Raw genomic sequence first — 25,927 nt, forward strand, 5'->3', positions numbered from 1 at the left:
GTATCAGCTACGCCAACAAGTTTAATGTGCATTATATGCGGTAGGTGCGTCTTCCTCGGTAGTATAGTGGTTAGTATCCCCGCCTGTCACGCGGGAGACCGGGGTTCGATTCCCCGCCGGGGAGGCGCGATTTTTATCTCACAAATCTGCTCGAGTGTTGCGCGTGTGGGGTGGAAGAGCATTAACTTTGCCATTAACTTGCTGCAAAATGCTACATCGTAGGAAGTAGTTCTCGCATTCCTCACACTTTCTAATTATGGGGTTCGCTGTTAATGCCGACTCTCCACGCGTAGTAATCGATCTCGACACAATCAGCAAAAGATATAATTTTAGCAGAGCGTGGTTTCGATCCACGGACCTCTGGGTTATGGGCCCAGCACGCTTCCACTGCGCCACTCTGCTGTGTGGGGGTGTTCTAGCTCTTCGTCACATCACGTGGGACACTTGGACAGTGTTGTCTGCGTGGCTTTCACACGCGTACATTTAATTGCGCAACATCTCCTACAGCTCTCAGCTTGACTTGTCTCGACTTTGCTCGACTGACGCTACGCTGACGCTTGCAGGCAGCGGCATTTACCACCATCACCTCGACATGCAGCTGCGAGATGCACAGGAATAACACTGCACTCCTCGATGCGGCGACATACGAAATCCACTGCCGAGCTGCGCGTTGGCAACTAACAAAATGCCGACAGTGCCAGGATCAGAAGCTGGAATCTTCCGATCCGTTGTCAGACGCGTTATCCCTTGCGCCATAGGGCCACGGACTGTGTCTCGTTCTACGAGACAAGTGCACCTCTCTAAGAAACGTGTTCTTCAGGGCTCTGCAAGCTCCCAAGGAAGGCACTTCTCGTCCAGCGGCGTGGTCGCGGTGCGCTTGCAGAGCTTGGACCTTGCCACATATCTGCGCCCGCTGTTCGACAGGTAGCAGGAGGCAAGGCGCGCGTTTTTCTGCGTTTTTTCGTTGACTAGAGGCAGTTGATGTGCATGTAAGCGTAGCATATGAAACACGAATAGCACGAAGCATTCGTAGTTAGGTGCCAAAGTCGCAGTGTGGCCGCAGGTGGCGATCGTATGTATTTGTGGCCACCACTGGTTTGCAGCAAAGTGAATATGGCTAATTGAGAGCGTTTGGCTGTAGCCCCAGTGGCGCAATTGGTTAGCGCACGGTACTTATAAGGCAGTAGCCGTGAGCAATGCCGGGGTTGTGAGTTCGAGCCTCACCTGGGGCATACTTTTATGTCGTAACAGCTGACAGCATCTGGAGGCTAGATTTCAGATGTATCAGCTACGCCAACAAGTTTAATGTGCATTATATGCGGTAGGTGCGTCTTCCTCGGTAGTATAGTGGTTAGTATCCCCGCCTGTCACGCGGGAGACCGGGGTTCGATTCCCCGCCGGGGAGGCGCGATTTTTATCTCACAAATCTGCTCGAGTGTTGCGCGTGTGGGGTGGAAGAGCATTAACTTTGCCATTAACTTGCTGCAAAATGCTACATCGTAGGAAGTAGTTCTCGCATTCCTCACACTTTCTAATTATGGGGTTCGCTGTTAATGCCGACTCTCCACGCGTAGTAATCGATCTCGACACAATCAGCAAAAGATATAATTTTAGCAGAGCGTGGTTTCGATCCACGGACCTCTGGGTTATGGGCCCAGCACGCTTCCACTGCGCCACTCTGCTGTGTGGGGGTGTTCTAGCTCTTCGTCACATCACGTGGGACACTTGGACAGTGTTGTCTGCGTGGCTTTCACACGCGTACATTTAATTGCGCAACATCTCCTACAGCTCTCAGCTTGACTTGTCTCGACTTTGCTCGACTGACGCTACGCTGACGCTTGCAGGCAGCGGCATTTACCACCATCACCTCGACATGCAGCTGCGAGATGCACAGGAATAACACTGCACTCCTCGATGCGGCGACATACGAAATCCACTGCCGAGCTGCGCGTTGGCAACTAACAAAATGCCGACAGTGCCAGGATCAGAAGCTGGAATCTTCCGATCCGTTGTCAGACGCGTTATCCCTTGCGCCATAGGGCCACGGACTGTGTCTCGTTCTACGAGACAAGTGCACCTCTCTAAGAAACGTGTTCTTCAGGGCTCTGCAAGCTCCCAAGGAAGGCACTTCTCGTCCAGCGGCGTGGTCGCGGTGCGCTTGCAGAGCTTGGACCTTGCCACATATCTGCGCCCGCTGTTCGACAGGTAGCAGGAGGCAAGGCGCGCGTTTTTCTGCGTTTTTTCGTTGACTAGAGGCAGTTGATGTGCATGTAAGCGTAGCATATGAAACACGAATAGCACGAAGCATTCGTAGTTAGGTGCCAAAGTCGCAGTGTGGCCGCAGGTGGCGATCGTATGTATTTGTGGCCACCACTGGTTTGCAGCAAAGTGAATATGGCTAATTGAGAGCGTTTGGCTGTAGCCCCAGTGGCGCAATTGGTTAGCGCACGGTACTTATAAGGCAGTAGCCGTGAGCAATGCCGGGGTTGTGAGTTCGAGCCTCACCTGGGGCATACTTTTATGTCGTAACAGCTGACAGCATCTGGAGGCTAGATTTCAGATGTATCAGCTACGCCAACAAGTTTAATGTGCATTATATGCGGTAGGTGCGTCTTCCTCGGTAGTATAGTGGTTAGTATCCCCGCCTGTCACGCGGGAGACCGGGGTTCGATTCCCCGCCGGGGAGGCGCGATTTTTATCTCACAAATCTGCTCGAGTGTTGCGCGTGTGGGGTGGAAGAGCATTAACTTTGCCATTAACTTGCTGCAAAATGCTACATCGTAGGAAGTAGTTCTCGCATTCCTCACACTTTCTAATTATGGGGTTCGCTGTTAATGCCGACTCTCCACGCGTAGTAATCGATCTCGACACAATCAGCAAAAGATATAATTTTAGCAGAGCGTGGTTTCGATCCACGGACCTCTGGGTTATGGGCCCAGCACGCTTCCACTGCGCCACTCTGCTGTGTGGGGGTGTTCTAGCTCTTCGTCACATCACGTGGGACACTTGGACAGTGTTGTCTGCGTGGCTTTCACACGCGTACATTTAATTGCGCAACATCTCCTACAGCTCTCAGCTTGACTTGTCTCGACTTTGCTCGACTGACGCTACGCTGACGCTTGCAGGCAGCGGCATTTACCACCATCACCTCGACATGCAGCTGCGAGATGCACAGGAATAACACTGCACTCCTCGATGCGGCGACATACGAAATCCACTGCCGAGCTGCGCGTTGGCAACTAACAAAATGCCGACAGTGCCAGGATCAGAAGCTGGAATCTTCCGATCCGTTGTCAGACGCGTTATCCCTTGCGCCATAGGGCCACGGACTGTGTCTCGTTCTACGAGACAAGTGCACCTCTCTAAGAAACGTGTTCTTCAGGGCTCTGCAAGCTCCCAAGGAAGGCACTTCTCGTCCAGCGGCGTGGTCGCGGTGCGCTTGCAGAGCTTGGACCTTGCCACATATCTGCGCCCGCTGTTCGACAGGTAGCAGGAGGCAAGGCGCGCGTTTTTCTGCGTTTTTTCGTTGACTAGAGGCAGTTGATGTGCATGTAAGCGTAGCATATGAAACACGAATAGCACGAAGCATTCGTAGTTAGGTGCCAAAGTCGCAGTGTGGCCGCAGGTGGCGATCGTATGTATTTGTGGCCACCACTGGTTTGCAGCAAAGTGAATATGGCTAATTGAGAGCGTTTGGCTGTAGCCCCAGTGGCGCAATTGGTTAGCGCACGGTACTTATAAGGCAGTAGCCGTGAGCAATGCCGGGGTTGTGAGTTCGAGCCTCACCTGGGGCATACTTTTATGTCGTAACAGCTGACAGCATCTGGAGGCTAGATTTCAGATGTATCAGCTACGCCAACAAGTTTAATGTGCATTATATGCGGTAGGTGCGTCTTCCTCGGTAGTATAGTGGTTAGTATCCCCGCCTGTCACGCGGGAGACCGGGGTTCGATTCCCCGCCGGGGAGGCGCGATTTTTATCTCACAAATCTGCTCGAGTGTTGCGCGTGTGGGGTGGAAGAGCATTAACTTTGCCATTAACTTGCTGCAAAATGCTACATCGTAGGAAGTAGTTCTCGCATTCCTCACACTTTCTAATTATGGGGTTCGCTGTTAATGCCGACTCTCCACGCGTAGTAATCGATCTCGACACAATCAGCAAAAGATATAATTTTAGCAGAGCGTGGTTTCGATCCACGGACCTCTGGGTTATGGGCCCAGCACGCTTCCACTGCGCCACTCTGCTGTGTGGGGGTGTTCTAGCTCTTCGTCACATCACGTGGGACACTTGGACAGTGTTGTCTGCGTGGCTTTCACACGCGTACATTTAATTGCGCAACATCTCCTACAGCTCTCAGCTTGACTTGTCTCGACTTTGCTCGACTGACGCTACGCTGACGCTTGCAGGCAGCGGCATTTACCACCATCACCTCGACATGCAGCTGCGAGATGCACAGGAATAACACTGCACTCCTCGATGCGGCGACATACGAAATCCACTGCCGAGCTGCGCGTTGGCAACTAACAAAATGCCGACAGTGCCAGGATCAGAAGCTGGAATCTTCCGATCCGTTGTCAGACGCGTTATCCCTTGCGCCATAGGGCCACGGACTGTGTCTCGTTCTACGAGACAAGTGCACCTCTCTAAGAAACGTGTTCTTCAGGGCTCTGCAAGCTCCCAAGGAAGGCACTTCTCGTCCAGCGGCGTGGTCGCGGTGCGCTTGCAGAGCTTGGACCTTGCCACATATCTGCGCCCGCTGTTCGACAGGTAGCAGGAGGCAAGGCGCGCGTTTTTCTGCGTTTTTTCGTTGACTAGAGGCAGTTGATGTGCATGTAAGCGTAGCATATGAAACACGAATAGCACGAAGCATTCGTAGTTAGGTGCCAAAGTCGCAGTGTGGCCGCAGGTGGCGATCGTATGTATTTGTGGCCACCACTGGTTTGCAGCAAAGTGAATATGGCTAATTGAGAGCGTTTGGCTGTAGCCCCAGTGGCGCAATTGGTTAGCGCACGGTACTTATAAGGCAGTAGCCGTGAGCAATGCCGGGGTTGTGAGTTCGAGCCTCACCTGGGGCATACTTTTATGTCGTAACAGCTGACAGCATCTGGAGGCTAGATTTCAGATGTATCAGCTACGCCAACAAGTTTAATGTGCATTATATGCGGTAGGTGCGTCTTCCTCGGTAGTATAGTGGTTAGTATCCCCGCCTGTCACGCGGGAGACCGGGGTTCGATTCCCCGCCGGGGAGGCGCGATTTTTATCTCACAAATCTGCTCGAGTGTTGCGCGTGTGGGGTGGAAGAGCATTAACTTTGCCATTAACTTGCTGCAAAATGCTACATCGTAGGAAGTAGTTCTCGCATTCCTCACACTTTCTAATTATGGGGTTCGCTGTTAATGCCGACTCTCCACGCGTAGTAATCGATCTCGACACAATCAGCAAAAGATATAATTTTAGCAGAGCGTGGTTTCGATCCACGGACCTCTGGGTTATGGGCCCAGCACGCTTCCACTGCGCCACTCTGCTGTGTGGGGGTGTTCTAGCTCTTCGTCACATCACGTGGGACACTTGGACAGTGTTGTCTGCGTGGCTTTCACACGCGTACATTTAATTGCGCAACATCTCCTACAGCTCTCAGCTTGACTTGTCTCGACTTTGCTCGACTGACGCTACGCTGACGCTTGCAGGCAGCGGCATTTACCACCATCACCTCGACATGCAGCTGCGAGATGCACAGGAATAACACTGCACTCCTCGATGCGGCGACATACGAAATCCACTGCCGAGCTGCGCGTTGGCAACTAACAAAATGCCGACAGTGCCAGGATCAGAAGCTGGAATCTTCCGATCCGTTGTCAGACGCGTTATCCCTTGCGCCATAGGGCCACGGACTGTGTCTCGTTCTACGAGACAAGTGCACCTCTCTAAGAAACGTGTTCTTCAGGGCTCTGCAAGCTCCCAAGGAAGGCACTTCTCGTCCAGCGGCGTGGTCGCGGTGCGCTTGCAGAGCTTGGACCTTGCCACATATCTGCGCCCGCTGTTCGACAGGTAGCAGGAGGCAAGGCGCGCGTTTTTCTGCGTTTTTTCGTTGACTAGAGGCAGTTGATGTGCATGTAAGCGTAGCATATGAAACACGAATAGCACGAAGCATTCGTAGTTAGGTGCCAAAGTCGCAGTGTGGCCGCAGGTGGCGATCGTATGTATTTGTGGCCACCACTGGTTTGCAGCAAAGTGAATATGGCTAATTGAGAGCGTTTGGCTGTAGCCCCAGTGGCGCAATTGGTTAGCGCACGGTACTTATAAGGCAGTAGCCGTGAGCAATGCCGGGGTTGTGAGTTCGAGCCTCACCTGGGGCATACTTTTATGTCGTAACAGCTGACAGCATCTGGAGGCTAGATTTCAGATGTATCAGCTACGCCAACAAGTTTAATGTGCATTATATGCGGTAGGTGCGTCTTCCTCGGTAGTATAGTGGTTAGTATCCCCGCCTGTCACGCGGGAGACCGGGGTTCGATTCCCCGCCGGGGAGGCGCGATTTTTATCTCACAAATCTGCTCGAGTGTTGCGCGTGTGGGGTGGAAGAGCATTAACTTTGCCATTAACTTGCTGCAAAATGCTACATCGTAGGAAGTAGTTCTCGCATTCCTCACACTTTCTAATTATGGGGTTCGCTGTTAATGCCGACTCTCCACGCGTAGTAATCGATCTCGACACAATCAGCAAAAGATATAATTTTAGCAGAGCGTGGTTTCGATCCACGGACCTCTGGGTTATGGGCCCAGCACGCTTCCACTGCGCCACTCTGCTGTGTGGGGGTGTTCTAGCTCTTCGTCACATCACGTGGGACACTTGGACAGTGTTGTCTGCGTGGCTTTCACACGCGTACATTTAATTGCGCAACATCTCCTACAGCTCTCAGCTTGACTTGTCTCGACTTTGCTCGACTGACGCTACGCTGACGCTTGCAGGCAGCGGCATTTACCACCATCACCTCGACATGCAGCTGCGAGATGCACAGGAATAACACTGCACTCCTCGATGCGGCGACATACGAAATCCACTGCCGAGCTGCGCGTTGGCAACTAACAAAATGCCGACAGTGCCAGGATCAGAAGCTGGAATCTTCCGATCCGTTGTCAGACGCGTTATCCCTTGCGCCATAGGGCCACGGACTGTGTCTCGTTCTACGAGACAAGTGCACCTCTCTAAGAAACGTGTTCTTCAGGGCTCTGCAAGCTCCCAAGGAAGGCACTTCTCGTCCAGCGGCGTGGTCGCGGTGCGCTTGCAGAGCTTGGACCTTGCCACATATCTGCGCCCGCTGTTCGACAGGTAGCAGGAGGCAAGGCGCGCGTTTTTCTGCGTTTTTTCGTTGACTAGAGGCAGTTGATGTGCATGTAAGCGTAGCATATGAAACACGAATAGCACGAAGCATTCGTAGTTAGGTGCCAAAGTCGCAGTGTGGCCGCAGGTGGCGATCGTATGTATTTGTGGCCACCACTGGTTTGCAGCAAAGTGAATATGGCTAATTGAGAGCGTTTGGCTGTAGCCCCAGTGGCGCAATTGGTTAGCGCACGGTACTTATAAGGCAGTAGCCGTGAGCAATGCCGGGGTTGTGAGTTCGAGCCTCACCTGGGGCATACTTTTATGTCGTAACAGCTGACAGCATCTGGAGGCTAGATTTCAGATGTATCAGCTACGCCAACAAGTTTAATGTGCATTATATGCGGTAGGTGCGTCTTCCTCGGTAGTATAGTGGTTAGTATCCCTGCCTGTCACGCGGGAGACCGGGGTTCGATTCCCCGCCGGGGAGGCGCGATTTTTATCTCACAAATCTGCTCGAGTGTTGCGCGTGTGGGGTGGAAGAGCATTAACTTTGCCATTAACTTGCTGCAAAATGCTACATCGTAGGAAGTAGTTCTCGCATTCCTCACACTTTCTAATTATGGGGTTCGCTGTTAATGCCGACTCTCCACGCGTAGTAATCGATCTCGACACAATCAGCAAAAGATATAATTTTAGCAGAGCGTGGTTTCGATCCACGGACCTCTGGGTTATGGGCCCAGCACGCTTCCACTGCGCCACTCTGCTGTGTGGGGGTGTTCTAGCTCTTCGTCACATCACGTGGGACACTTGGACAGTGTTGTCTGCGTGGCTTTCACACGCGTACATTTAATTGCGCAACATCTCCTACAGCTCTCAGCTTGACTTGTCTCGACTTTGCTCGACTGACGCTACGCTGACGCTTGCAGGCAGCGGCATTTACCACCATCACCTCGACATGCAGCTGCGAGATGCACAGGAATAACACTGCACTCCTCGATGCGGCGACATACGAAATCCACTGCCGAGCTGCGCGTTGGCAACTAACAAAATGCCGACAGTGCCAGGATCAGAAGCTGGAATCTTCCGATCCGTTGTCAGACGCGTTATCCCTTGCGCCATAGGGCCACGGACTGTGTCTCGTTCTACGAGACAAGTGCACCTCTCTAAGAAACGTGTTCTTCAGGGCTCTGCAAGCTCCCAAGGAAGGCACTTCTCGTCCAGCGGCGTGGTCGCGGTGCGCTTGCAGAGCTTGGACCTTGCCACATATCTGCGCCCGCTGTTCGACAGGTAGCAGGAGGCAAGGCGCGCGTTTTTCTGCGTTTTTTCGTTGACTAGAGGCAGTTGATGTGCATGTAAGCGTAGCATATGAAACACGAATAGCACGAAGCATTCGTAGTTAGGTGCCAAAGTCGCAGTGTGGCCGCAGGTGGCGATCGTATATATTTGTGGCCACCACTGGTTTGCAGCAAAGTGAATATGGCTAATTGAGAGCGTTTGGCTGTAGCCCCAGTGGCGCAATTGGTTAGCGCACGGTACTTATAAGGCAGTAGCCGTGAGCAATGCCGGGGTTGTGAGTTCGAGCCTCACCTGGGGCATACTTTTATGTCGTAACAGCTGACAGCATCTGGAGGCTAGATTTCAGATGTATCAGCTACGCCAACAAGTTTAATGTGCATTATATGCGGTAGGTGCGTCTTCCTCGGTAGTATAGTGGTTAGTATCCCCGCCTGTCACGCGGGAGACCGGGGTTCGATTCCCCGCCGGGGAGGCGCGACTTTTATCTCACAAATCTGCTCGAGTGTTGCGCGTGTGGGGTGGAAGAGCATTAACTTTGCCATTAACTTGCTGCAAAATGCTACATCGTAGGAAGTAGTTCTCGCATTCCTCACACTTTCTAATTATGGGGTTCGCTGTTAATGCCGACTCTCCACGCGTAGTAATCGATCTCGACACAATCAGCAAAAGATATAATTTTAGCAGAGCGTGGTTTCGATCCACGGACCTCTGGGTTATGGGCCCAGCACGCTTCCACTGCGCCACTCTGCTGTGTGGGGGTGTTCTAGCTCTTCGTCACATCACGTGGGACACTTGGACAGTGTTGTCTGCGTGGCTTTCACACGCGTACATTTAATTGCGCAACATCTCCTACAGCTCTCAGCTTGACTTGTCTCGACTTTGCTCGACTGACGCTACGCTGACGCTTGCAGGCAGCGGCATTTACCACCATCACCTCGACATGCAGCTGCGAGATGCACAGGAATAACACTGCACTCCTCGATGCGGCGACATACGAAATCCACTGCCGAGCTGCGCGTTGGCAACTAACAAAATGCCGACAGTGCCAGGATCAGAAGCTGGAATCTTCCGATCCGTTGTCAGACGCGTTATCCCTTGCGCCATAGGGCCACGGACTGTGTCTCGTTCTACGAGACAAGTGCACCTCTCTAAGAAACGTGTTCTTCAGGGCTCTGCAAGCTCCCAAGGAAGGCACTTCTCGTCCAGCGGCGTGGTCGCGGTGCGCTTGCAGAGCTTGGACCTTGCCACATATCTGCGCCCGCTGTTCGACAGGTAGCAGGAGGCAAGGCGCGCGTTTTTCTGCGTTTTTTCGTTGACTAGAGGCAGTTGATGTGCATGTAAGCGTAGCATATGAAACACGAATAGCACGAAGCATTCGTAGTTAGGTGCCAAAGTCGCAGTGTGGCCGCAGGTGGCGATCGTATGTATTTGTGGCCACCACTGGTTTGCAGCAAAGTGAATATGGCTAATTGAGAGCGTTTGGCTGTAGCCCCAGTGGCGCAATTGGTTAGCGCACGGTACTTATAAGGCAGTAGCCGTGAGCAATGCCGGGGTTGTGAGTTCGAGCCTCACCTGGGGCATACTTTTATGTCGTAACAGCTGACAGCATCTGGAGGCTAGATTTCAGATGTATCAGCTACGCCAACAAGTTTAATGTGCATTATATGCGGTAGGTGCGTCTTCCTCGGTAGTATAGTGGTTAGTATCCCCGCCTGTCACGCGGGAGACCGGGGTTCGATTCCCCGCCGGGGAGGCGCGATTTTTATCTCACAAATCTGCTCGAGTGTTGCGCGTGTGGGGTGGAAGAGCATTAACTTTGCCATTAACTTGCTGCAAAATGCTACATCGTAGGAAGTAGTTCTCGCATTCCTCACACTTTCTAATTATGGGGTTCGCTGTTAATGCCGACTCTCCACGCGTAGTAATCGATCTCGACACAATCAGCAAAAGATATAATTTTAGCAGAGCGTGGTTTCGATCCACGGACCTCTGGGTTATGGGCCCAGCACGCTTCCACTGCGCCACTCTGCTGTGTGGGGGTGTTCTAGCTCTTCGTCACATCACGTGGGACACTTGGACAGTGTTGTCTGCGTGGCTTTCACACGCGTACATTTAATTGCGCAACATCTCCTACAGCTCTCAGCTTGACTTGTCTCGACTTTGCTCGACTGACGCTACGCTGACGCTTGCAGGCAGCGGCATTTACCACCATCACCTCGACATGCAGCTGCGAGATGCACAGGAATAACACTGCACTCCTCGATGCGGCGACATACGAAATCCACTGCCGAGCTGCGCGTTGGCAACTAACAAAATGCCGACCGTGCCAGGATCAGAAGCTGGAATCTTCCGATCCGTTGTCAGACGCGTTATCCCTTGCGCCATAGGGCCACGGACTGTGTCTCGTTCTACGAGACAAGTGCACCTCTCTAAGAAACGTGTTCTTCAGGGCTCTGCAAGCTCCCAAGGAAGGCACTTCTCGTCCAGCGGCGTGGTCGCGGTGCGCTTGCAGAGCTTGGACCTTGCCACATATCTGCGCCCGCTGTTCGACAGGTAGCAGGAGGCAAGGCGCGCGTTTTTCTGCGTTTTTTCGTTGACTAGAGGCAGTTGATGTGCATGTAAGCGTAGCATATGAAACACGAATAGCACGAAGCATTCGTAGTTAGGTGCCAAAGTCGCAGTGTGGCCGCAGGTGGCGATCGTATGTATTTGTGGCCACCACTGGTTTGCAGCAAAGTGAATATGGCTAATTGAGAGCGTTTGGCTGTAGCCCCAGTGGCGCAATTGGTTAGCGCACGGTACTTATAAGGCAGTAGCCGTGAGCAATGCCGGGGTTGTGAGTTCGAGCCTCACCTGGGGCATACTTTTATGTCGTAACAGCTGACAGCATCTGGAGGCTAGATTTCAGATGTATCAGCTACGCCAACAAGTTTAATGTGCATTATATGCGGTAGGTGCGTCTTCCTCGGTAGTATAGTGGTTAGTATCCCCGCCTGTCACGCGGGAGACCGGGGTTCGATTCCCCGCCGGGGAGGCGCGACTTTTATCTCACAAATCTGCTCGAGTGTTGCGCGTGTGGGGTGGAAGAGCATTAACTTTGCCATTAACTTGCTGCAAAATGCTACATCGTAGGAAGTAGTTCTCGCATTCCTCACACTTTCTAATTATGGGGTTCGCTGTTAATGCCGACTCTCCACGCGTAGTAATCGATCTCGACACAATCAGCAAAAGATATAATTTTAGCAGAGCGTGGTTTCGATCCACGGACCTCTGGGTTATGGGCCCAGCACGCTTCCACTGCGCCACTCTGCTGTGTGGGGGTGTTCTAGCTCTTCGTCACATCACGTGGGACACTTGGACAGTGTTGTCTGCGTGGCTTTCACACGCGTACATTTAATTGCGCAACATCTCCTACAGCTCTCAGCTTGACTTGTCTCGACTTTGCTCGACTGACGCTACGCTGACGCTTGCAGGCAGCGGCATTTACCACCATCACCTCGACATGCAGCTGCGAGATGCACAGGAATAACACTGCACTCCTCGATGCGGCGACATACGAAATCCACTGCCGAGCTGCGCGTTGGCAACTAACAAAATGCCGACAGTGCCAGGATCAGAAGCTGGAATCTTCCGATCCGTTGTCAGACGCGTTATCCCTTGCGCCATAGGGCCACGGACTGTGTCTCGTTCTACGAGACAAGTGCACCTCTCTAAGAAACGTGTTCTTCAGGGCTCTGCAAGCTCCCAAGGAAGGCACTTCTCGTCCAGCGGCGTGGTCGCGGTGCGCTTGCAGAGCTTGGACCTTGCCACATATCTGCGCCCGCTGTTCGACAGGTAGCAGGAGGCAAGGCGCGCGTTTTTCTGCGTTTTTTCGTTGACTAGAGGCAGTTGATGTGCATGTAAGCGTAGCATATGAAACACGAATAGCACGAAGCATTCGTAGTTAGGTGCCAAAGTCGCAGTGTGGCCGCAGGTGGCGATCGTATGTATTTGTGGCCACCACTGGTTTGCAGCAAAGTGAATATGGCTAATTGAGAGCGTTTGGCTGTAGCCCCAGTGGCGCAATTGGTTAGCGCACGGTACTTATAAGGCAGTAGCCGTGAGCAATGCCGGGGTTGTGAGTTCGAGCCTCACCTGGGGCATACTTTTATGTCGTAACAGCTGACAGCATCTGGAGGCTAGATTTCAGATGTATCAGCTACGCCAACAAGTTTAATGTGCATTATATGCGGTAGGTGCGTCTTCCTCGGTAGTATAGTGGTTAGTATCCCCGCCTGTCACGCGGGAGACCGGGGTTCGATTCCCCGCCGGGGAGGCGCGATTTTTATCTCACAAATCTGCTCGAGTGTTGCGCGTGTGGGGTGGAAGAGCATTAACTTTGCCATTAACTTGCTGCAAAATGCTACATCGTAGGAAGTAGTTCTCGCATTCCTCACACTTTCTAATTATGGGGTTCGCTGTTAATGCCGACTCTCCACGCGTAGTAATCGATCTCGACACAATCAGCAAAAGATATAATTTTAGCAGAGCGTGGTTTCGATCCACGGACCTCTGGGTTATGGGCCCAGCACGCTTCCACTGCGCCACTCTGCTGTGTGGGGGTGTTCTAGCTCTTCGTCACATCACGTGGGACACTTGGACAGTGTTGTCTGCGTGGCTTTCACACGCGTACATTTAATTGCGCAACATCTCCTACAGCTCTCAGCTTGACTTGTCTCGACTTTGCTCGACTGACGCTACGCTGACGCTTGCAGGCAGCGGCATTTACCACCATCACCTCGACATGCAGCTGCGAGATGCACAGGAATAACACTGCACTCCTCGATGCGGCGACATACGAAATCCACTGCCGAGCTGCGCGTTGGCAACTAACAAAATGCCGACAGTGCCAGGATCAGAAGCTGGAATCTTCCGATCCGTTGTCAGACGCGTTATCCCTTGCGCCATAGGGCCACGGACTGTGTCTCGTTCTACGAGACAAGTGCACCTCTCTAAGAAACGTGTTCTTCAGGGCTCTGCAAGCTCCCAAGGAAGGCACTTCTCGTCCAGCGGCGTGGTCGCGGTGCGCTTGCAGAGCTTGGACCTTGCCACATATCTGCGCCCGCTGTTCGACAGGTAGCAGGAGGCAAGGCGCGCGTTTTTCTGCGTTTTTTCGTTGACTAGAGGCAGTTGATGTGCATGTAAGCGTAGCATATGAAACACGAATAGCACGAAGCATTCGTAGTTAGGTGCCAAAGTCGCAGTGTGGCCGCAGGTGGCGATCGTATGTATTTGTGGCCACCACTGGTTTGCAGCAAAGTGAATATGGCTAATTGAGAGCGTTTGGCTGTAGCCCCAGTGGCGCAATTGGTTAGCGCACGGTACTTATAAGGCAGTAGCCGTGAGCAATGCCGGGGTTGTGAGTTCGAGCCTCACCTGGGGCATACTTTTATGTCGTAACAGCTGACAGCATCTGGAGGCTAGATTTCAGATGTATCAGCTACGCCAACAAGTTTAATGTGCATTATATGCGGTAGGTGCGTCTTCCTCGGTAGTATAGTGGTTAGTATCCCCGCCTGTCACGCGGGAGACCGGGGTTCGATTCCCCGCCGGGGAGGCGCGACTTTTATCTCACAAATCTGCTCGAGTGTTGCGCGTGTGGGGTGGAAGAGCATTAACTTTGCCATTAACTTGCTGCAAAATGCTACATCGTAGGAAGTAGTTCTCGCATTCCTCACACTTTCTAATTATGGGGTTCGCTGTTAATGCCGACTCTCCACGCGTAGTAATCGATCTCGACACAATCAGCAAAAGATATAATTTTAGCAGAGCGTGGTTTCGATCCACGGACCTCTGGGTTATGGGCCCAGCACGCTTCCACTGCGCCACTCTGCTGTGTGGGGGTGTTCTAGCTCTTCGTCACATCACGTGGGACACTTGGACAGTGTTGTCTGCGTGGCTTTCACACGCGTACATTTAATTGCGCAACATCTCCTACAGCTCTCAGCTTGACTTGTCTCGACTTTGCTCGACTGACGCTACGCTGACGCTTGCAGGCAGCGGCATTTACCACCATCACCTCGACATGCAGCTGCGAGATGCACAGGAATAACACTGCACTCCTCGATGCGGCGACATACGAAATCCACTGCCGAGCTGCGCGTTGGCAACTAACAAAATGCCGACAGTGCCAGGATCAGAAGCTGGAATCTTCCGATCCGTTGTCAGACGCGTTATCCCTTGCGCCATAGGGCCACGGACTGTGTCTCGTTCTACGAGACAAGTGCACCTCTCTAAGAAACGTGTTCTTCAGGGCTCTGCAAGCTCCCAAGGAAGGCACTTCTCGTCCAGCGGCGTGGTCGCGGTGCGCTTGCAGAGCTTGGACCTTGCCACATATCTGCGCCCGCTGTTCGACAGGTAGCAGGAGGCAAGGCGCGCGTTTTTCTGCGTTTTTTCGTTGACTAGAGGCAGTTGATGTGCATGTAAGCGTAGCATATGAAACACGAATAGCACGAAGCATTCGTAGTTAGGTGCCAAAGTCGCAGTGTGGCCGCAGGTGGCGATCGTATGTATTTGTGGCCACCACTGGTTTGCAGCAAAGTGAATATGGCTAATTGAGAGCGTTTGGCTGTAGCCCCAGTGGCGCAATTGGTTAGCGCACGGTACTTATAAGGCAGTAGCCGTGAGCAATGCCGGGGTTGTGAGTTCGAGCCTCACCTGGGGCATACTTTTATGTCGTAACAGCTGACAGCATCTGGAGGCTAGATTTCAGATGTATCAGCTACGCCAACAAGTTTAATGTGCATTATATGCGGTAGGTGCGTCTTCCTCGGTAGTATAGTGGTTAGTATCCCCGCCTGTCACGCGGGAGACTGGGGTTCGATTCCCCGCCGGGGAGGCGCGATTTTTATCTCACAAATCTGCTCGAGTGTTGCGCGTGTGGGGTGGAAGAGCATTAACTTTGCCATTAACTTGCTGCAAAATGCTACATCGTAGGAAGTAGTTCTCGCATTCCTCACACTTTCTAATTATGGGGTTCGCTGTTAATGCCGACTCTCCACGCGTAGTAATCGATCTCGACACAATCAGCAAAAGATATAATTTTAGCAGAGCGTGGTTTAGATCCACGGACCTCTGGGTTATGGGCCCAGCACGCTTCCACTGCGCCACTCTGCTGTGTGGGGGTGTTCTAGCTCTTCGTCACATCACGTGGGACACTTGGACAGTGTTGTCTGCGTGGCTTTCACACGCGTACATTTAATTGCGCAACATCTCCTACAGCTCTCAGCTTGACTTGTCTCGACTTTGCTCGACTGACGCTACGCTGACGCTTGCAGGCAGCGGCATTTACCACCATCACCTCGACATGCAGCTGCGAGATGCACAGGAATAACACTGCACTCCTCGATGCGGCGACATACGAAATCCACTGCCGAGCTGCGCGTTGGCAACTAACAAAATGCCGACAGTGCCAGGATCAGAAGCTGGAATCTTCCGATCCGTTGTCAGACGCGTTATCCCTTGCGCCATAGGGCCACGGACTGTGTCTCGTTCTACGAGACAAGTGCACCTCTCTAAGAAACGTGTTCTTCAGGGCTCTGCAAGCTCCCAAGGAAGGCACTTCTCGTCCAGCGGCGTGGTCGCGGTGCGCTTGCAGAGCTTGGACCTTGCCACATATCTGCGCCCGCTGTTCGACAGGTAGCAGGAGGCAAGGCGCGCGTTTTTCTGCGTTTTTTCGTTGACTAGAGGCAGTTGATGTGCATGTAAGCGTAGCATATGAAACACGAATAGCACGAAGCATTCGTAGTTAGGTGCCAAAGTCGCAGTGTGGCCGCAGGTGGCGATCGTATGTATTTGTGGCCACCACTGGTTTGCAGCAAAGTGAATATGGCTAATTGAGAGCGTTTGGCTGTAGCCCCAGTGGCGCAATTGGTTAGCGCACGGTACTTATAAGGCAGTAGCCGTGAGCAATGCCGGGGTTGTGAGTTCGAGCCTCACCTGGGGCATACTTTTATGTCGTAACAGCTGACAGCATCTGGAGGCTAGATTTCAGATGTATCAGCTACGCCAACAAGTTTAATGTGCATTATATGCGGTAGGTGCGTCTTCCTCGGTAGTATAGTGGTTAGTATCCCCGCCTGTCACGCGGGAGACCGGGGTTCGATTCCCCGCCGGGGAGGCGCGACTTTTATCTCACAAATCTGCTCGAGTGTTGCGCGTGTGGGGTGGAAGAGCATTAACTTTGCCATTAACTTGCTGCAAAATGCTACATCGTAGGAAGTAGTTCTCGCATTCCTCACACTTTCTAATTATGGGGTTCGCTGTTAATGCCGACTCTCCACGCGTAGTAATCGATCTCGACACAATCAGCAAAAGATATAATTTTAGCAGAGCGTGGTTTCGATCCACGGACCTCTGGGTTATGGGCCCAGCACGCTTCCACTGCGCCACTCTGCTGTGTGGGGGTGTTCTAGCTCTTCGTCACATCACGTGGGACACTTGGACAGTGTTGTCTGCGTGGCTTTCACACGCGTACATTTAATTGCGCAACATCTCCTACAGCTCTCAGCTTGACTTGTCTCGACTTTGCTCGACTGACGCTACGCTGACGCTTGCAGGCAGCGGCATTTACCACCATCACCTCGACATGCAGCTGCGAGATGCACAGGAATAACACTGCACTCCTCGATGCGGCGACATACGAAATCCACTGCCGAGCTGCGCGTTGGCAACTAACAAAATGCCGACAGTGCCAGGATCAGAAGCTGGAATCTTCCGATCCGTTGTCAGACGCGTTATCCCTTGCGCCATAGGGCCACGGACTGTGTCTCGTTCTACGAGACAAGTGCACCTCTCTAAGAAACGTGTTCTTCAGGGCTCTGCAAGCTCCCAAGGAAGGCACTTCTCGTCCAGCGGCGTGGTCGCGGTGCGCTTGCAGAGCTTGGACCTTGCCACATATCTGCGCCCGCTGTTCGACAGGTAGCAGGAGGCAAGGCGCGCGTTTTTCTGCGTTTTTTCGTTGACTAGAGGCAGTTGATGTGCATGTAAGCGTAGCATATGAAACACGAATAGCACGAAGCATTCGTAGTTAGGTGCCAAAGTCGCAGTGTGGCCGCAGGTGGCGATCGTATGTATTTGTGGCCACCACTGGTTTGCAGCAAAGTGAATATGGCTAATTGAGAGCGTTTGGCTGTAGCCCCAGTGGCGCAATTGGTTAGCGCACGGTACTTATAAGGCAGTAGCCGTGAGCAATGCCGGGGTTGTGAGTTCGAGCCTCACCTGGGGCATACTTTTATGTCGTAACAGCTGACAGCATCTGGAGGCTAGATTTCAGATGTATCAGCTACGCCAACAAGTTTAATGTGCATTATATGCGGTAGGTGCGTCTTCCTCGGTAGTATAGTGGTTAGTATCCCCGCCTGTCACGCGGGAGACCGGGGTTCGATTCCCCGCCGGGGAGGCGCGATTTTTATCTCACAAATCTGCTCGAGTGTTGCGCGTGTGGGGTGGAAGAGCATTAACTTTGCCATTAACTTGCTGCAAAATGCTACATCGTAGGAAGTAGTTCTCGCATTCCTCACACTTTCTAATTATGGGGTTCGCTGTTAATGCCGACTCTCCACGCGTAGTAATCGATCTCGACACAATCAGCAAAAGATATAATTTTAGCAGAGCGTGGTTTCGATCCACGGACCTCTGGGTTATGGGCCCAGCACGCTTCCACTGCGCCACTCTGCTGTGTGGGGGTGTTCTAGCTCTTCGTCACATCACGTGGGACACTTGGACAGTGTTGTCTGCGTGGCTTTCACACGCGTACATTTAATTGCGCAACATCTCCTACAGCTCTCAGCTTGACTTGTCTCGACTTTGCTCGACTGACGCTACGCTGACGCTTGCAGGCAGCGGCATTTACCACCATCACCTCGACATGCAGCTGCGAGATGCACAGGAATAACACTGCACTCCTCGATGCGGCGACATACGAAATCCACTGCCGAGCTGCGCGTTGGCAACTAACAAAATGCCGACAGTGCCAGGATCAGAAGCTGGAATCTTCCGATCCGTTGTCAGACGCGTTATCCCTTGCGCCATAGGGCCACGGACTGTGTCTCGTTCTACGAGACAAGTGCACCTCTCTAAGAAACGTGTTCTTCAGGGCTCTGCAAGCTCCCAAGGAAGGCACTTCTCGTCCAGCGGCGTGGTCGCGGTGCGCTTGCAGAGCTTGGACCTTGCCACATATCTGCGCCCGCTGTTCGACAGGTAGCAGGAGGCAAGGCGCGCGTTTTTCTGCGTTTTTTCGTTGACTAGAGGCAGTTGATGTGCATGTAAGCGTAGCATATGAAACACGAATAGCACGAAGCATTCGTAGTTAGGTGCCAAAGTCGCAGTGTGGCCGCAGGTGGCGATCGTATGTATTTGTGGCCACCACTGGTTTGCAGCAAAGTGAATATGGCTAATTGAGAGCGTTTGGCTGTAGCCCCAGTGGCGCAATTGGTTAGCGCACGGTACTTATAAGGCAGTAGCCGTGAGCAATGCCGGGGTTGTGAGTTCGAGCCTCACCTGGGGCATACTTTTATGTCGTAACAGCTGACAGCATCTGGAGGCTAGATTTCAGATGTATCAGCTACGCCAACAAGTTTAATGTGCATTATATGCGGTAGGTGCGTCTTCCTCGGTAGTATAGTGGTTAGTATCCCCGCCTGTCACGCGGGAGACCGGGGTTCGATTCCCCGCCGGGGATGCGCGATTTTTATCTCACAAATCTGCTCGAGTGTTGCGCGTGTGGGGTGGAAGAGCATTAACTTTGCCATTAACTTGCTGCAAAATGCTACATCGTAGGAAGTAGTTCTCGCATTCCTCACACTTTCTAATTATGGGGTTCGCTGTTAATGCCGACTCTCCACGCGTAGTAATCGATCTCGACACAATCAGCAAAAGATATAATTTTAGCAGAGCGTGGTTTCGATCCACGGACCTCTGGGTTATGGGCCCAGCACGCTTCCACTGCGCCACTCTGCTGTGTGGGGGTGTTCTAGCTCTTCGTCACATCACGTGGGACACTTGGACAGTGTTGTCTGCGTGGCTTTCACACGCGTACATTTAATTGCGCAACATCTCCTACAGCTCTCAGCTTGACTTGTCTCGACTTTGCTCGACTGACGCTACGCTGACGCTTGCAGGCAGCGGCATTTACCACCATCACCTCGACATGCAGCTGCGAGATGCACAGGAATAACACTGCACTCCTCGATGCGGCGACATACGAAATCCACTGCCGAGCTGCGCGTTGGCAACTAACAAAATGCCGACAGTGCCAGGATCAGAAGCTGGAATCTTCCGATCCGTTGTCAGACGCGTTATCCCTTGCGCCATAGGGCCACGGACTGTGTCTCGTTCTACGAGACAAGTGCACCTCTCTAAGAAACGTGTTCTTCAGGGCTCTGCAAGCTCCCAAGGAAGGCACTTCTCGTCCAGCGGCGTGGTCGCGGTGCGCTTGCAGAGCTTGGACCTTGCCACATATCTGCGCCCGCTGTTCGACAGGTAGCAGGAGGCAAGGCGCGCGTTTTTCTGCGTTTTTTCGTTGACTAGAGGCAGTTGATGTGCATGTAAGCGTAGCATATGAAACACGAATAGCACGAAGCATTCGTAGTTAGGTGCCAAAGTCGCAGTGTGGCCGCAGGTGGCGATCGTATGTATTTGTGGCCACCACTGGTTTGCAGCAAAGTGAATATGGCTAATTGAGAGCGTTTGGCTGTAGCCCCAGTGGCGCAATTGGTTAGCGCACGGTACTTATAAGGCAGTAGCCGTGAGCAATGCCGGGGTTGTGAGTTCGAGCCTCACCTGGGGCATACTTTTATGTCGTAACAGCTGACAGCATCTGGAGGCTAGATTTCAGATGTATCAGCTACGCCAACAAGTTTAATGTGCATTATATGCGGTAGGTGCGTCTTCCTCGGTAGTATAGTGGTTAGTATCCCCGCCTGTCACGCGGGAGACCGGGGTTCGATTCCCCGCCGGGGAGGCGCGATTTTTATCTCACAAATCTGCTCGAGTGTTGCGCGTGTGGGGTGGAAGAGCATTAACTTTGCCATTAACTTGCTGCAAAATGCTACATCGTAGGAAGTAGTTCTCGCATTCCTCACACTTTCTAATTATGGGGTTCGCTGTTAATGCCGACTCTCCACGCGTAGTAATCGATCTCGACACAATCAGCAAAAGATATAATTTTAGCAGAGCGTGGTTTCGATCCACGGACCTCTGGGTTATGGGCCCAGCACGCTTCCACTGCGCCACTCTGCTGTGTGGGGGTGTTCTAGCTCTTCGTCACATCACGTGGGACACTTGGACAGTGTTGTCTGCGTGGCTTTCACACGCGTACATTTAATTGCGCAACATCTCCTACAGCTCTCAGCTTGACTTGTCTCGACTTTGCTCGACTGACGCTACGCTGACGCTTGCAGGCAGCGGCATTTACCACCATCACCTCGACATGCAGCTGCGAGATGCACAGGAATAACACTGCACTCCTCGATGCGGCGACATACGAAATCCACTGCCGAGCTGCGCGTTGGCAACTAACAAAATGCCGACAGTGCCAGGATCAGAAGCTGGAATCTTCCGATCCGTTGTCAGACGCGTTATCCCTTGCGCCATAGGGCCACGGACTGTGTCTCGTTCTACGAGACAAGTGCACCTCTCTAAGAAACGTGTTCTTCAGGGCTCTGCAAGCTCCCAAGGAAGGCACTTCTCGTCCAGCGGCGTGGTCGCGGTGCGCTTGCAGAGCTTGGACCTTGCCACATATCTGCGCCCGCTGTTCGACAGGTAGCAGGAGGCAAGGCGCGCGTTTTTCTGCGTTTTTTCGTTGACTAGAGGCAGTTGATGTGCATGTAAGCGTAGCATATGAAACACGAATAGCACGAAGCATTCGTAGTTAGGTGCCAAAGTCGCAGTGTGGCCGCAGGTGGCGATCGTATGTATTTGTGGCCACCACTGGTTTGCAGCAAAGTGAATATGGCTAATTGAGAGCGTTTGGCTGTAGCCCCAGTGGCGCAATTGGTTAGCGCACGGTACTTATAAGGCAGTAGCCGTGAGCAATGCCGGGGTTGTGAGTTCGAGCCTCACCTGGGGCATACTTTTATGTCGTAACAGCTGACAGCATCTGGAGGCTAGATTTCAGATGTATCAGCTACGCCAACAAGTTTAATGTGCATTATATGCGGTAGGTGCGTCTTCCTCGGTAGTATAGTGGTTAGTATCCCCGCCTGTCACGCGGGAGACCGGGGTTCGATTCCCCGCCGGGGAGGCGCGATTTTTATCTCACAAATCTGCTCGAGTGTTGCGCGTGTGGGGTGGAAGAGCATTAACTTTGCCATTAACTTGCTGCAAAATGCTACATCGTAGGAAGTAGTTCTCGCATTCCTCACACTTTCTAATTATGGGGTTCGCTGTTAATGCCGACTCTCCACGCGTAGTAATCGATCTCGACACAATCAGCAAAAGATATAATTTTAGCAGAGCGTGGTTTCGATCCACGGACCTCTGGGTTATGGGCCCAGCACGCTTCCACTGCGCCACTCTGCTGTGTGGGGGTGTTCTAGCTCTTCGTCACATCACGTGGGACACTTGGACAGTGTTGTCTGCGTGGCTTTCACACGCGTACATTTAATTGCGCAACATCTCCTACAGCTCTCAGCTTGACTTGTCTCGACTTTGCTCGACTGACGCTACGCTGACGCTTGCAGGCAGCGGCATTTACCACCATCACCTCGACATGCAGCTGCGAGATGCACAGGAATAACACTGCACTCCTCGATGCGGCGACATACGAAATCCACTGCCGAGCTGCGCGTTGGCAACTAACAAAATGCCGACAGTGCCAGGATCAGAAGCTGGAATCTTCCGATCCGTTGTCAGACGCGTTATCCCTTGCGCCATAGGGCCACGGACTGTGTCTCGTTCTACGAGACAAGTGCACCTCTCTAAGAAACGTGTTCTTCAGGGCTCTGCAAGCTCCCAAGGAAGGCACTTCTCGTCCAGCGGCGTGGTCGCGGTGCGCTTGCAGAGCTTGGACCTTGCCACATATCTGCGCCCGCTGTTCGACAGGTAGCAGGAGGCAAGGCGCGCGTTTTTCTGCGTTTTTTCGTTGACTAGAGGCAGTTGATGTGCATGTAAGCGTAGCATATGAAACACGAATAGCACGAAGCATTCGTAGTTAGGTGCCAAAGTCGCAGTGTGGCCGCAGGTGGCGATCGTATGTATTTGTGGCCACCACTGGTTTGCAGCAAAGTGAATATGGCTAATTGAGAGCGTTTGGCTGTAGCCCCAGTGGCGCAATTGGTTAGCGCACGGTACTTATAAGGCAGTAGCCGTGAGCAATGCCGGGGTTGTGAGTTCGAGCCTCACCTGGGGCATACTTTTATGTCGTAACAGCTGACAGCATCTGGAGGCTAGATTTCAGATGTATCAGCTACGCCAACAAGTTTAATGTGCATTATATGCGGTAGGTGCGTCTTCCTCGGTAGTATAGTGGTTAGTATCCCCGCCTGTCACGCGGGAGACCGGGGTTCGATTCCCCGCCGGGGAGGCGCGATTTTTATCTCACAAATCTGCTCGAGTGTTGCGCGTGTGGGGTGGAAGAGCATTAACTTTGCCATTAACTTGCTGCAAAATGCTACATCGTAGGAAGTAGTTCTCGCATTCCTCACACTTTCTAATTATGGGGTTCGCTGTTAATGCCGACTCTCCACGCGTAGTAATCGATCTCGACACAATCAGCAAAAGATATAATTTTAGCAGAGCGTGGTTTCGATCCACGGACCTCTGGGTTATGGGCCCAGCACGCTTCCACTGCGCCACTCTGCTGTGTGGGGGTGTTCTAGCTCTTCGTCACATCACGTGGGACACTTGGACAGTGTTGTCTGCGTGGCTTTCACACGCGTACATTTAATTGCGCAACATCTCCTACAGCTCTCAGCTTGACTTGTCTCGACTTTGCTCGACTGACGCTACGCTGACGCTTGCAGGCAGCGGCATTTACCACCATCACCTCGACATGCAGCTGCGAGATGCACAGGAATAACACTGCACTCCTCGATGCGGCGACATACGAAATCCACTGCCGAGCTGCGCGTTGGCAACTAACAAAATGCCGACAGTGCCAGGATCAGAAGCTGGAATCTTCCGATCCGTTGTCAGACGCGTTATCCCTTGCGCCATAGGGCCACGGACTGTGTCTCGTTCTACGAGACAAGTGCACCTCTCTAAGAAACGTGTTCTTCAGGGCTCTGCAAGCTCCCAAGGAAGGCACTTCTCGTCCAGCGGCGTGGTCGCGGTGCGCTTGCAGAGCTTGGACCTTGCCACATATCTGCGCCCGCTGTTCGACAGGTAGCAGGAGGCAAGGCGCGCGTTTTTCTGCGTTTTTTCGTTGACTAGAGGCAGTTGATGTGCATGTAAGCGTAGCATATGAAACACGAATAGCACGAAGCATTCGTAGTTAGGTGCCAAAGTCGCAGTGTGGCCGCAGGTGGCGATCGTATGTATTTGTGGCCACCACTGGTTTGCAGCAAAGTGAATATGGCTAATTGAGAGCGTTTGGCTGTAGCCCCAGTGGCGCAATTGGTTAGCGCACGGTACTTATAAGGCAGTAGCCGTGAGCAATGCCGGGGTTGTGAGTTCGAGCCTCACCTGGGGCATACTTTTATGTCGTAACAGCTGACAGCATCTGGAGGCTAGATTTCAGATGTATCAGCTACGCCAACAAGTTTAATGTGCATTATATGCGGTAGGTGCGTCTTCCTCGGTAGTATAGTGGTTAGTATCCCCGCCTGTCACGCGGGAGACCGGGGTTCGATTCCCCGCCGGGGAGGCGCGATTTTTATCTCACAAATCTGCTCGAGTGTTGCGCGTGTGGGGTGGAAGAGCATTAACTTTGCCATTAACTTGCTGCAAAATGCTACATCGTAGGAAGTAGTTCTCGCATTCCTCACACTTTCTAATTATGGGGTTCGCTGTTAATGCCGACTCTCCACGCGTAGTAATCGATCTCGACACAATCAGCAAAAGATATAATTTTAGCAGAGCGTGGTTTCGATCCACGGACCTCTGGGTTATGGGCCCAGCACGCTTCCACTGCGCCACTCTGCTGTGTGGGGGTGTTCTAGCTCTTCGTCACATCACGTGGGACACTTGGACAGTGTTGTCTGCGTGGCTTTCACACGCGTACATTTAATTGCGCAACATCTCCTACAGCTCTCAGCTTGACTTGTCTCGACTTTGCTCGACTGACGCTACGCTGACGCTTGCAGGCAGCGGCATTTACCACCATCACCTCGACATGCAGCTGCGAGATGCACAGGAATAACACTGCACTCCTCGATGCGGCGACATACGAAATCCACTGCCGAGCTGCGCGTTGGCAACTAACAAAATGCCGACAGTGCCAGGATCAGAAGCTGGAATCTTCCGATCCGTTGTCAGACGCGTTATCCCTTGCGCCATAGGGCCACGGACTGTGTCTCGTTCTACGAGACAAGTGCACCTCTCTAAGAAACGTGTTCTTCAGGGCTCTGCAAGCTCCCAAGGAAGGCACTTCTCGTCCAGCGGCGTGGTCGCGGTGCGCTTGCAGAGCTTGGACCTTGCCACATATCTGCGCCCGCTGTTCGACAGGTAGCAGGAGGCAAGGCGCGCGTTTTTCTGCGTTTTTTCGTTGACTAGAGGCAGTTGATGTGCATGTAAGCGTAGCATATGAAACACGAATAGCACGAAGCATTCGTAGTTAGGTGCCAAAGTCGCAGTGTGGCCGCAGGTGGCGATCGTATGTATTTGTGGCCACCACTGGTTTGCAGCAAAGTGAATATGGCTAATTGAGAGCGTTTGGCTGTAGCCCCAGTGGCGCAATTGGTTAGCGCACGGTACTTATAAGGCAGTAGCCGTGAGCAATGCCGGGGTTGTGAGTTCGAGCCTCACCTGGGGCATACTTTTATGTCGTAACAGCTGACAGCATCTGGAGGCTAGATTTCAGATGTATCAGCTACGCCAACAAGTTTAATGTGCATTATATGCGGTAGGTGCGTCTTCCTCGGTAGTATAGTGGTTAGTATCCCCGCCTGTCACGCGGGAGACCGGGGTTCGATTCCCCGCCGGGGAGGCGCGACTTTTATCTCACAAATCTGCTCGAGTGTTGCGCGTGTGGGGTGGAAGAGCATTAACTTTGCCATTAACTTGCTGCAAAATGCTACATCGTAGGAAGTAGTTCTCGCATTCCTCACACTTTCTAATTATGGGGTTCGCTGTTAATGCCGACTCTCCACGCGTAGTAATCGATCTCGAC

General features: G+C 52.6%; 60 non-coding genes across 60 annotated transcripts; 41 read left to right on the plus strand and 19 right to left on the minus strand.

Moving 5' to 3' along the window:
* The first annotated feature begins 52 nt into the window (after window positions 1-52).
* On the plus strand, window positions 53-124 carry Trnad-guc (transfer RNA aspartic acid (anticodon GUC)). The gene has a single exon. It is a non-coding gene; the product is annotated as a tRNA-Asp (tRNA).
* A 206-nt stretch (window positions 125-330) lies between these two features.
* On the minus strand, window positions 331-402 carry Trnam-cau (transfer RNA methionine (anticodon CAU)). Its single transcript has one exon. It is a non-coding gene; the product is annotated as a tRNA-Met (tRNA).
* Window positions 403-1,140: 738 nt separating this feature from the next.
* Window positions 1,141-1,232, plus strand: Trnai-uau (transfer RNA isoleucine (anticodon UAU)). The gene is given in 2 exon segments: window positions 1,141-1,178; window positions 1,197-1,232. It is a non-coding gene; the product is annotated as a tRNA-Ile (tRNA).
* Window positions 1,233-1,333: 101 nt separating this feature from the next.
* Trnad-guc (transfer RNA aspartic acid (anticodon GUC)) lies at window positions 1,334-1,405 on the plus strand. The gene has a single exon. It is a non-coding gene; the product is annotated as a tRNA-Asp (tRNA).
* A 206-nt stretch (window positions 1,406-1,611) lies between these two features.
* Trnam-cau (transfer RNA methionine (anticodon CAU)) lies at window positions 1,612-1,683 on the minus strand. The gene has a single exon. It is a non-coding gene; the product is annotated as a tRNA-Met (tRNA).
* Window positions 1,684-2,421: 738 nt separating this feature from the next.
* Window positions 2,422-2,513, plus strand: Trnai-uau (transfer RNA isoleucine (anticodon UAU)). Its single transcript is given in 2 exon segments — window positions 2,422-2,459; window positions 2,478-2,513. It is a non-coding gene; the product is annotated as a tRNA-Ile (tRNA).
* A 101-nt stretch (window positions 2,514-2,614) lies between these two features.
* Window positions 2,615-2,686, plus strand: Trnad-guc (transfer RNA aspartic acid (anticodon GUC)). Its single transcript has one exon. It is a non-coding gene; the product is annotated as a tRNA-Asp (tRNA).
* A 206-nt stretch (window positions 2,687-2,892) lies between these two features.
* Trnam-cau (transfer RNA methionine (anticodon CAU)) lies at window positions 2,893-2,964 on the minus strand. Its single transcript has one exon. It is a non-coding gene; the product is annotated as a tRNA-Met (tRNA).
* Window positions 2,965-3,702: 738 nt separating this feature from the next.
* Trnai-uau (transfer RNA isoleucine (anticodon UAU)) lies at window positions 3,703-3,794 on the plus strand. Its single transcript is given in 2 exon segments — window positions 3,703-3,740; window positions 3,759-3,794. It is a non-coding gene; the product is annotated as a tRNA-Ile (tRNA).
* Window positions 3,795-3,895: 101 nt separating this feature from the next.
* Trnad-guc (transfer RNA aspartic acid (anticodon GUC)) lies at window positions 3,896-3,967 on the plus strand. Its single transcript has one exon. It is a non-coding gene; the product is annotated as a tRNA-Asp (tRNA).
* A 206-nt stretch (window positions 3,968-4,173) lies between these two features.
* Trnam-cau (transfer RNA methionine (anticodon CAU)) lies at window positions 4,174-4,245 on the minus strand. The gene has a single exon. It is a non-coding gene; the product is annotated as a tRNA-Met (tRNA).
* Window positions 4,246-4,983: 738 nt separating this feature from the next.
* On the plus strand, window positions 4,984-5,075 carry Trnai-uau (transfer RNA isoleucine (anticodon UAU)). Its single transcript is given in 2 exon segments — window positions 4,984-5,021; window positions 5,040-5,075. It is a non-coding gene; the product is annotated as a tRNA-Ile (tRNA).
* Window positions 5,076-5,176: 101 nt separating this feature from the next.
* Trnad-guc (transfer RNA aspartic acid (anticodon GUC)) lies at window positions 5,177-5,248 on the plus strand. Its single transcript has one exon. It is a non-coding gene; the product is annotated as a tRNA-Asp (tRNA).
* Window positions 5,249-5,454: 206 nt separating this feature from the next.
* Window positions 5,455-5,526, minus strand: Trnam-cau (transfer RNA methionine (anticodon CAU)). Its single transcript has one exon. It is a non-coding gene; the product is annotated as a tRNA-Met (tRNA).
* A 738-nt stretch (window positions 5,527-6,264) lies between these two features.
* Window positions 6,265-6,356, plus strand: Trnai-uau (transfer RNA isoleucine (anticodon UAU)). The gene is given in 2 exon segments: window positions 6,265-6,302; window positions 6,321-6,356. It is a non-coding gene; the product is annotated as a tRNA-Ile (tRNA).
* Window positions 6,357-6,457: 101 nt separating this feature from the next.
* On the plus strand, window positions 6,458-6,529 carry Trnad-guc (transfer RNA aspartic acid (anticodon GUC)). Its single transcript has one exon. It is a non-coding gene; the product is annotated as a tRNA-Asp (tRNA).
* A 206-nt stretch (window positions 6,530-6,735) lies between these two features.
* Window positions 6,736-6,807, minus strand: Trnam-cau (transfer RNA methionine (anticodon CAU)). Its single transcript has one exon. It is a non-coding gene; the product is annotated as a tRNA-Met (tRNA).
* Window positions 6,808-7,545: 738 nt separating this feature from the next.
* Trnai-uau (transfer RNA isoleucine (anticodon UAU)) lies at window positions 7,546-7,637 on the plus strand. The gene is given in 2 exon segments: window positions 7,546-7,583; window positions 7,602-7,637. It is a non-coding gene; the product is annotated as a tRNA-Ile (tRNA).
* A 101-nt stretch (window positions 7,638-7,738) lies between these two features.
* Window positions 7,739-7,810, plus strand: Trnad-guc (transfer RNA aspartic acid (anticodon GUC)). The gene has a single exon. It is a non-coding gene; the product is annotated as a tRNA-Asp (tRNA).
* A 206-nt stretch (window positions 7,811-8,016) lies between these two features.
* Window positions 8,017-8,088, minus strand: Trnam-cau (transfer RNA methionine (anticodon CAU)). Its single transcript has one exon. It is a non-coding gene; the product is annotated as a tRNA-Met (tRNA).
* Window positions 8,089-8,826: 738 nt separating this feature from the next.
* Window positions 8,827-8,918, plus strand: Trnai-uau (transfer RNA isoleucine (anticodon UAU)). The gene is given in 2 exon segments: window positions 8,827-8,864; window positions 8,883-8,918. It is a non-coding gene; the product is annotated as a tRNA-Ile (tRNA).
* Window positions 8,919-9,019: 101 nt separating this feature from the next.
* Window positions 9,020-9,091, plus strand: Trnad-guc (transfer RNA aspartic acid (anticodon GUC)). The gene has a single exon. It is a non-coding gene; the product is annotated as a tRNA-Asp (tRNA).
* A 206-nt stretch (window positions 9,092-9,297) lies between these two features.
* Window positions 9,298-9,369, minus strand: Trnam-cau (transfer RNA methionine (anticodon CAU)). Its single transcript has one exon. It is a non-coding gene; the product is annotated as a tRNA-Met (tRNA).
* Window positions 9,370-10,107: 738 nt separating this feature from the next.
* Window positions 10,108-10,199, plus strand: Trnai-uau (transfer RNA isoleucine (anticodon UAU)). The gene is given in 2 exon segments: window positions 10,108-10,145; window positions 10,164-10,199. It is a non-coding gene; the product is annotated as a tRNA-Ile (tRNA).
* Window positions 10,200-10,300: 101 nt separating this feature from the next.
* Trnad-guc (transfer RNA aspartic acid (anticodon GUC)) lies at window positions 10,301-10,372 on the plus strand. Its single transcript has one exon. It is a non-coding gene; the product is annotated as a tRNA-Asp (tRNA).
* Window positions 10,373-10,578: 206 nt separating this feature from the next.
* Window positions 10,579-10,650, minus strand: Trnam-cau (transfer RNA methionine (anticodon CAU)). Its single transcript has one exon. It is a non-coding gene; the product is annotated as a tRNA-Met (tRNA).
* A 738-nt stretch (window positions 10,651-11,388) lies between these two features.
* On the plus strand, window positions 11,389-11,480 carry Trnai-uau (transfer RNA isoleucine (anticodon UAU)). The gene is given in 2 exon segments: window positions 11,389-11,426; window positions 11,445-11,480. It is a non-coding gene; the product is annotated as a tRNA-Ile (tRNA).
* Window positions 11,481-11,581: 101 nt separating this feature from the next.
* Trnad-guc (transfer RNA aspartic acid (anticodon GUC)) lies at window positions 11,582-11,653 on the plus strand. The gene has a single exon. It is a non-coding gene; the product is annotated as a tRNA-Asp (tRNA).
* Window positions 11,654-11,859: 206 nt separating this feature from the next.
* Trnam-cau (transfer RNA methionine (anticodon CAU)) lies at window positions 11,860-11,931 on the minus strand. The gene has a single exon. It is a non-coding gene; the product is annotated as a tRNA-Met (tRNA).
* Window positions 11,932-12,669: 738 nt separating this feature from the next.
* Trnai-uau (transfer RNA isoleucine (anticodon UAU)) lies at window positions 12,670-12,761 on the plus strand. The gene is given in 2 exon segments: window positions 12,670-12,707; window positions 12,726-12,761. It is a non-coding gene; the product is annotated as a tRNA-Ile (tRNA).
* A 101-nt stretch (window positions 12,762-12,862) lies between these two features.
* Window positions 12,863-12,934, plus strand: Trnad-guc (transfer RNA aspartic acid (anticodon GUC)). Its single transcript has one exon. It is a non-coding gene; the product is annotated as a tRNA-Asp (tRNA).
* Window positions 12,935-13,140: 206 nt separating this feature from the next.
* Window positions 13,141-13,212, minus strand: Trnam-cau (transfer RNA methionine (anticodon CAU)). The gene has a single exon. It is a non-coding gene; the product is annotated as a tRNA-Met (tRNA).
* Window positions 13,213-13,950: 738 nt separating this feature from the next.
* On the plus strand, window positions 13,951-14,042 carry Trnai-uau (transfer RNA isoleucine (anticodon UAU)). The gene is given in 2 exon segments: window positions 13,951-13,988; window positions 14,007-14,042. It is a non-coding gene; the product is annotated as a tRNA-Ile (tRNA).
* Window positions 14,043-14,143: 101 nt separating this feature from the next.
* Trnad-guc (transfer RNA aspartic acid (anticodon GUC)) lies at window positions 14,144-14,215 on the plus strand. The gene has a single exon. It is a non-coding gene; the product is annotated as a tRNA-Asp (tRNA).
* A 206-nt stretch (window positions 14,216-14,421) lies between these two features.
* Trnam-cau (transfer RNA methionine (anticodon CAU)) lies at window positions 14,422-14,493 on the minus strand. Its single transcript has one exon. It is a non-coding gene; the product is annotated as a tRNA-Met (tRNA).
* Window positions 14,494-15,231: 738 nt separating this feature from the next.
* Window positions 15,232-15,323, plus strand: Trnai-uau (transfer RNA isoleucine (anticodon UAU)). The gene is given in 2 exon segments: window positions 15,232-15,269; window positions 15,288-15,323. It is a non-coding gene; the product is annotated as a tRNA-Ile (tRNA).
* A 101-nt stretch (window positions 15,324-15,424) lies between these two features.
* Window positions 15,425-15,496, plus strand: Trnad-guc (transfer RNA aspartic acid (anticodon GUC)). The gene has a single exon. It is a non-coding gene; the product is annotated as a tRNA-Asp (tRNA).
* A 1,016-nt stretch (window positions 15,497-16,512) lies between these two features.
* Window positions 16,513-16,604, plus strand: Trnai-uau (transfer RNA isoleucine (anticodon UAU)). Its single transcript is given in 2 exon segments — window positions 16,513-16,550; window positions 16,569-16,604. It is a non-coding gene; the product is annotated as a tRNA-Ile (tRNA).
* Window positions 16,605-16,705: 101 nt separating this feature from the next.
* Window positions 16,706-16,777, plus strand: Trnad-guc (transfer RNA aspartic acid (anticodon GUC)). Its single transcript has one exon. It is a non-coding gene; the product is annotated as a tRNA-Asp (tRNA).
* Window positions 16,778-16,983: 206 nt separating this feature from the next.
* Trnam-cau (transfer RNA methionine (anticodon CAU)) lies at window positions 16,984-17,055 on the minus strand. Its single transcript has one exon. It is a non-coding gene; the product is annotated as a tRNA-Met (tRNA).
* A 738-nt stretch (window positions 17,056-17,793) lies between these two features.
* Trnai-uau (transfer RNA isoleucine (anticodon UAU)) lies at window positions 17,794-17,885 on the plus strand. The gene is given in 2 exon segments: window positions 17,794-17,831; window positions 17,850-17,885. It is a non-coding gene; the product is annotated as a tRNA-Ile (tRNA).
* A 101-nt stretch (window positions 17,886-17,986) lies between these two features.
* Window positions 17,987-18,058, plus strand: Trnad-guc (transfer RNA aspartic acid (anticodon GUC)). Its single transcript has one exon. It is a non-coding gene; the product is annotated as a tRNA-Asp (tRNA).
* A 206-nt stretch (window positions 18,059-18,264) lies between these two features.
* Trnam-cau (transfer RNA methionine (anticodon CAU)) lies at window positions 18,265-18,336 on the minus strand. Its single transcript has one exon. It is a non-coding gene; the product is annotated as a tRNA-Met (tRNA).
* Window positions 18,337-19,074: 738 nt separating this feature from the next.
* Trnai-uau (transfer RNA isoleucine (anticodon UAU)) lies at window positions 19,075-19,166 on the plus strand. Its single transcript is given in 2 exon segments — window positions 19,075-19,112; window positions 19,131-19,166. It is a non-coding gene; the product is annotated as a tRNA-Ile (tRNA).
* Window positions 19,167-19,267: 101 nt separating this feature from the next.
* Trnad-guc (transfer RNA aspartic acid (anticodon GUC)) lies at window positions 19,268-19,339 on the plus strand. The gene has a single exon. It is a non-coding gene; the product is annotated as a tRNA-Asp (tRNA).
* Window positions 19,340-19,545: 206 nt separating this feature from the next.
* On the minus strand, window positions 19,546-19,617 carry Trnam-cau (transfer RNA methionine (anticodon CAU)). The gene has a single exon. It is a non-coding gene; the product is annotated as a tRNA-Met (tRNA).
* A 738-nt stretch (window positions 19,618-20,355) lies between these two features.
* Window positions 20,356-20,447, plus strand: Trnai-uau (transfer RNA isoleucine (anticodon UAU)). The gene is given in 2 exon segments: window positions 20,356-20,393; window positions 20,412-20,447. It is a non-coding gene; the product is annotated as a tRNA-Ile (tRNA).
* Window positions 20,448-20,548: 101 nt separating this feature from the next.
* On the plus strand, window positions 20,549-20,620 carry Trnad-guc (transfer RNA aspartic acid (anticodon GUC)). Its single transcript has one exon. It is a non-coding gene; the product is annotated as a tRNA-Asp (tRNA).
* Window positions 20,621-20,826: 206 nt separating this feature from the next.
* On the minus strand, window positions 20,827-20,898 carry Trnam-cau (transfer RNA methionine (anticodon CAU)). Its single transcript has one exon. It is a non-coding gene; the product is annotated as a tRNA-Met (tRNA).
* Window positions 20,899-21,636: 738 nt separating this feature from the next.
* On the plus strand, window positions 21,637-21,728 carry Trnai-uau (transfer RNA isoleucine (anticodon UAU)). Its single transcript is given in 2 exon segments — window positions 21,637-21,674; window positions 21,693-21,728. It is a non-coding gene; the product is annotated as a tRNA-Ile (tRNA).
* A 101-nt stretch (window positions 21,729-21,829) lies between these two features.
* Window positions 21,830-21,901, plus strand: Trnad-guc (transfer RNA aspartic acid (anticodon GUC)). The gene has a single exon. It is a non-coding gene; the product is annotated as a tRNA-Asp (tRNA).
* Window positions 21,902-22,107: 206 nt separating this feature from the next.
* On the minus strand, window positions 22,108-22,179 carry Trnam-cau (transfer RNA methionine (anticodon CAU)). The gene has a single exon. It is a non-coding gene; the product is annotated as a tRNA-Met (tRNA).
* A 738-nt stretch (window positions 22,180-22,917) lies between these two features.
* Window positions 22,918-23,009, plus strand: Trnai-uau (transfer RNA isoleucine (anticodon UAU)). Its single transcript is given in 2 exon segments — window positions 22,918-22,955; window positions 22,974-23,009. It is a non-coding gene; the product is annotated as a tRNA-Ile (tRNA).
* A 101-nt stretch (window positions 23,010-23,110) lies between these two features.
* Trnad-guc (transfer RNA aspartic acid (anticodon GUC)) lies at window positions 23,111-23,182 on the plus strand. The gene has a single exon. It is a non-coding gene; the product is annotated as a tRNA-Asp (tRNA).
* Window positions 23,183-23,388: 206 nt separating this feature from the next.
* Window positions 23,389-23,460, minus strand: Trnam-cau (transfer RNA methionine (anticodon CAU)). Its single transcript has one exon. It is a non-coding gene; the product is annotated as a tRNA-Met (tRNA).
* Window positions 23,461-24,198: 738 nt separating this feature from the next.
* Trnai-uau (transfer RNA isoleucine (anticodon UAU)) lies at window positions 24,199-24,290 on the plus strand. The gene is given in 2 exon segments: window positions 24,199-24,236; window positions 24,255-24,290. It is a non-coding gene; the product is annotated as a tRNA-Ile (tRNA).
* A 101-nt stretch (window positions 24,291-24,391) lies between these two features.
* On the plus strand, window positions 24,392-24,463 carry Trnad-guc (transfer RNA aspartic acid (anticodon GUC)). Its single transcript has one exon. It is a non-coding gene; the product is annotated as a tRNA-Asp (tRNA).
* Window positions 24,464-24,669: 206 nt separating this feature from the next.
* On the minus strand, window positions 24,670-24,741 carry Trnam-cau (transfer RNA methionine (anticodon CAU)). The gene has a single exon. It is a non-coding gene; the product is annotated as a tRNA-Met (tRNA).
* Window positions 24,742-25,479: 738 nt separating this feature from the next.
* On the plus strand, window positions 25,480-25,571 carry Trnai-uau (transfer RNA isoleucine (anticodon UAU)). The gene is given in 2 exon segments: window positions 25,480-25,517; window positions 25,536-25,571. It is a non-coding gene; the product is annotated as a tRNA-Ile (tRNA).
* Window positions 25,572-25,672: 101 nt separating this feature from the next.
* Window positions 25,673-25,744, plus strand: Trnad-guc (transfer RNA aspartic acid (anticodon GUC)). Its single transcript has one exon. It is a non-coding gene; the product is annotated as a tRNA-Asp (tRNA).
* The last annotated feature ends 183 nt before the right edge of the window (window positions 25,745-25,927 follow it).

The sequence above is a fragment of the Schistocerca gregaria genome, chromosome 8 (assembly GCF_023897955.1).
Source record: "Schistocerca gregaria isolate iqSchGreg1 chromosome 8, iqSchGreg1.2, whole genome shotgun sequence".
NCBI classification, from domain to species: domain Eukaryota; kingdom Metazoa; phylum Arthropoda; class Insecta; order Orthoptera; family Acrididae; genus Schistocerca; species Schistocerca gregaria.